Source organism: Hemiscyllium ocellatum, chromosome 11 (assembly GCF_020745735.1).
Source record: "Hemiscyllium ocellatum isolate sHemOce1 chromosome 11, sHemOce1.pat.X.cur, whole genome shotgun sequence".
NCBI classification, from domain to species: Eukaryota; Metazoa; Chordata; class Chondrichthyes; order Orectolobiformes; family Hemiscylliidae; genus Hemiscyllium; species Hemiscyllium ocellatum.
The window spans coordinates 3,851,090-3,856,105 of record NC_083411.1 but is presented as its reverse complement, the minus strand read 5'-3'; the positions used below and the strand labels follow the sequence as shown (position 1 = coordinate 3,856,105).

General features: G+C 42.7%; 1 non-coding gene across 1 annotated transcript; it reads right to left on the bottom strand.

Moving 5' to 3' along the window:
• Positions 1-2,521: 2,521 nt before the first annotated feature.
• trnai-aau (transfer RNA isoleucine (anticodon AAU)) lies at positions 2,522-2,595 on the bottom strand. Its single transcript has one exon. It is a non-coding gene; the product is annotated as a tRNA-Ile (tRNA).
• Positions 2,596-5,016: the final 2,421 nt, after the last annotated feature.

The window sequence follows — 5,016 nt, the reverse complement described above, 5'->3', positions numbered from 1 at the left end:
GATGGATGTGATCTTAAACGAATACTTCATGTAGCACTTACTGTGGAGAAAGACATTGAAGCTAGGGACTCAAGGAAGTAAATAGTGATGTCTTGAAAAGAGTCCTCATTAAAGATGAGGAGATGCTGGAGGTCTGAGAGCATATAAACGTAGATAAGTCCCCACAACCTGATCAAGTGTTTCCCAGGGCATTTCGGGAAGCTAGGGACGAAATTGCAGTGCTCCTAATACATGTATTTGTACCATCAGCATCCACGGGTGAGGTGTCAGAAAATCAGAGGATGGCTAATGTTGTGTCATTATTTAAGAATGGCTGCAAGGAAAAGCCAAGGAACTACAAACTAGTGAGCTGGATATCCAGGAAAAACAGCCCCAGCCTGTTTAGCCTCTCCCTGTAGCTCAAACCCTCCAGCCCTGGCAACATCCTTGTAAATCTTTTCTGAACACTTTCAAGTTTCACAGCATCCTTCTGATTTTTACCAACATTTTGCTCACTTACTTATCAAGAACAATCCTTTTATTGAAACCTCTAAACTTTGGCAACTTCTAACAAACAAAGTATATAACCTTAAATAACAGTGAGTTTGCCCAGCTTTAACAGGGCTGGAAGCAGTAATTGAGAAGATTTTAAAAGACATTATGCTCTAATACAAGTTAGTAATCTTTTGTGCACAAATGCTAGTACAAGAATATGAAATGTTGTGAAACTTGAAAGGGAAATGAAAAGATTTACAAGAATGTTGCCAGGGTTGGATGATTTGAGCTACAGGGAGAGGCTGAACAGGCTGAGGCTGTTTTCCCTGGAGCGTCGGAGGCTGAGGGGTGACCTTATAGAGGTTTACAAAATTATGAGAGGCATGGATAGGGTAAATAGACAAAGTCTTTTCCCTGGTGTCAGGGAGTCCAGAACTAGAGGGCATAGGTTTAGAGTGAGAGGGGAAAGATATAAAAGAGACCTAAGGGGAGACGTTTTCACGCAGAGGGTGGTACATGTATGGAATGAGCTGCCGGAGGAAGTGGTGGAGGCTGGTACAATTGCAACATTGAATAGGCATCTGGATGGGTATATGAATACAAAGAGTTTGGAGGGATATGGGCCAAGTGCTGGCAGGTGGGATTAGATTGGTTGGGATATCCGGTCGGCATGGATGGGTTGGATCGAAGGGTCTGTTTCCATGCTGTACATTTCTATGACTCTATGACTCTAGTCTGGTAGTCATCTCCGAGATGTCTTTGATATATGGTAGTGTGACTAAAGTTTCTGGGCATGTTGTGCCTACTTATTTGGGTTTACTGTTTAAGAATCAGCGGACTGTGTTTATTGGTTACCCGTTCTTCTTGAATATGCTGTATAGGTATTTTTCTTCTGCTAATAGTTCCTGGGTGCTGCAGTGTTGTGGCCTATTTAAATAATGTCTTGATGCAGCTCCGTTTGTGGGTGTGGGGATTTTTTTCTGTAGTTGAGTATCTGGTCTGTGTGTGTTGTTTCCCTGTAGGCATAGTCTGCAAGTCTCCATTAACTGTTCCTTCCACTGTGACATCTAGAAAGGGGTCTGTTGTTGTTCTCCTCCTCTTTTGTGAAATTGATGCCAGTATAGATGTTGTTGATGGTCTGGTAGGTTTCATCTAATTTGTTCTGTATTGTGAAGATAAAGGTGTCATCCCCATAGTGGACCCAAAGTTTTGGCTAGATTGTGGGGAGGGCTGTTTGTTCTAGTCTCTGCTTTACTGCTTCTTAGCCTGAAGTTGGTGATCCCATGGGTGTTCCATTGATTTGTTTGTAGGTCTTATCATTGAAGGTGAAGTGGGTTGTGAGGCACAGGTCTACCAGCTTGAGGATGTTGTTCTTGCTGATGAAGTTGGTGCTGTCTGCCGTTTGTGTCCTTGGTTCACCCAGTAGTGCGGACCATGTTTCTTTGGCCAGGCTGATGTTTATTGACGTGAATAGGGCTGTTACATCAAGGGAGGCCATCAGTTTTTGAGGTCTGACCAACAATGGTGGTGTTGTCAGCAAATGTGGAAATGGAGTTGCTGCGGAATTTGCCACACAATAGACAATAGATGCAGGAGTAGGCCATTCTGCCCTTTGAGCCTGTACCACCATTCAATATGATATTGGCTGATCATCCTTAATCAGTATCCTGTTCCTGCCTTATCTCCATAACCCTTGATTCCACTATCCTTGAGAGCTCTATCCAACTCTTTCTTAAATGAACCCAGAGACTGGGCCTCCACTGCCCTCTGGGGCAGAGCATTCCACACAGCCACCACTCTCTGGGTGAAGAAGTTTCTCCTCATCTCTGTCCTAAATGGTCTACCCCGTATTTTTAATAATACCCCGCATTTTTAAGCTGTGTCCTCTGGTTCGGGACTCACCCATCAACAGAAACATGTTTCTTGCCTCCAGAGTGTCCAATCCTTTAATAATCTTATATGTCTCAATCAGATCCCCTCTCAGTTGTCTAAACTCATGCAACGGCCGACCCTGATACAGCACTGCTAACCGTACAAGTGCTTCACATGGTCAGTAGGGGGATTGAACCCACGACCTTGGGGTTATTAGCACCAAGCTCTAACCAGCTGAGCTAACCGACCAACACAGCCATGAGTGTTTATGGAGTATAGTAAGGGGCACTAGTGTTGAGGATTATTGTGGGTGAGATGTTATTGTCTATCCCTACTGACTGCAGACCCTTGTTCAGGAAGTCAAGAATCCAGTTATAGAGGGGGGAGCAGAGATCTCAGTCCCAGAGTTTGGAGATGAGTTTCTTTGGAATTTAGTCTTCAAGGCAAAACTGTTGTCCAGATGTTGGGTTGATGGTGGTCTTCTTGAAGCAGGTGGGGACTTCAGATCGTAGTCAGGAGAGGCTAAAGATGTTAGTGAATACTCCTGCCAGCTGATTTGCACACGATCTGAATGCACAGCTAGAGAATCCATCCAGGCCATTGGGCTTCCTTAGGTTCACCCATAAGGAGGCTGATCTAACGCCTGTGTCGGTTATCGAGGAAATAGGTGCATCTGAGGGTGATGGGATAGGTGATATCATTTCACTGCCCTTCTACTGAAAGTGAGTGTAGAATGCATTGAGCTCATCGGGGAGGGGCGTCCAAGTTGTCTGAGATTGTGTTTGACTTGGCTTTATAGCCCGTTGTGTTGTGTAAGCCTTATGCAACTGACAGGTGTCCATGTGTTTAGTTTCGGTCTCAAGCTTCGTTTGGTATTGCCTCTTGGTGTCCCTGATGGCTTTGTGAAGGCCATACCTGGATTTCCCAAATAGGTCAGGTTCACCCGACCTTAGCACCTCAGACCTGGACTTCGATAGGGAGTGGATCCCCGGTATATCCATGGTTTCCGGTTGGGGTGTTATCAAGACTAGAAGGTTTGAGTTCTAGGGAGAGGCTGGATAAACTGGGACCTTTTTTCCTGAAGCATCAGAGGCTGAAGGATGACCTTAGAAAGGTCTATAAAATCATGAGGGGATGGATGAGTAGCCAAGGTCTTTTTCCCAGGATAGGGGAGTCCAAAACTAGAGGGCATAGGTTTAAGGTGAAAAAGGAAAGATTTAGAAGGGGCTTGAGGGGTAACTTTTTTCACACAGAGGGTGATGCATGTATGGAATGAGCTCCCAGTGGAAGTAGTGAAGGCTGGTACAATTATAACATTTAAGAGACACATGGACAAGTACATGGAGAGGGAAAGTTTCGAGGGATATGGGCCAAATGCAGGCAGATGGAATTAGTTCAGTTTCAGAAACCTGGTTGGCATGGACGAGTTGGGCTGAAGGGCCTGTTTCCATGCTGTATGACTCTATGACCTTATTGTTGCAATTCAATCTGTTTTGACTTTCTCACTCTATCATTTAAAATTTTACCTGCTTCAGACTCCTTGGAATTTTTGACAATTATTTAAACAGTAGAGTTTAATTTTGAAATCCTGCATATATTTATGAGTTTGTTCTTACGTTGTGTTTATGTTTCCATATTAGGTATCTTTGGATCACGTTACTTATTATTTTAAGAGGTGATTTCTTGTCTGAGTCCTCTTAGCTACATCACTGGTGATTAAACTCCACTGCTCCACTAAACATCCTAAAAGGACAAATCTACAATTCAATTACCAAGGTGGTGAAATTAATTAACTTATATTCAAATCTAAAATAGAAAGACTGACGATTTCCATAGCATGTCCTAATTATGATAATAATTTTAACATTACTTAATTTGTACAATCAATTGCTGGGTGTCCAGATTCAGTATTATAGTTAAAAGAGTATTTTGGGCTATTACAGTCAATACAATAGTAAAAACTTTCAAGAAACAATGTTTAAAAGTCATTTGGATAAATATATTTTGAAGAAAGGATGAGAAGGATATGGGCCAAGTGCAGGGAAATGGGGTTAGTGTGGGTGGATATTTTGGTTGGCGTGGACCAGTTTGGCCCATAGGGCTTGTCTCCATGCTGTAGGACACTATGAGAGAAATTTTAAGCATTTTTCATATCATTACATAGCAACATCATCCCAAATTGCAACAGATACTTCTATGTTCAGATGATCTGTATTGTTTCCTAGATTGAAACATTCCTTTTTATTATTTCATGCAGAATGATCTCAGCTGGCAAGTCTAACATAAGACCCAGGGGCAGGAGTAGGCCATCTGGTCCCTCGAGCCCGCTCCGCCATTTAATAAATTCATGGCTGATCTTTTCGTGGACTCAGTTCCACTTAACCGTCCACTCACCATACCTCCTTCACTCACCACTCCTTTATTGTTCAAAAAATAACTACCTTAGCTTTAAAAATATTTACTGCAGTAGAATCAACTACTTTCCTGGGCAGGGAATTCCATACATTTATGACCCTCTGGGTGAAGAAGTTCCTTCTTAATTCAGTCCCGAATCTGCTTCCTCTAATCTTGAGGCTCTGCCCTCTTGTCCTAGTTTCACCTGTCAGTGGAAGCATCCTCTCTACTTCTATGTTATTCAATCCCTTCATAATTTTATATGTTTCTATAAGA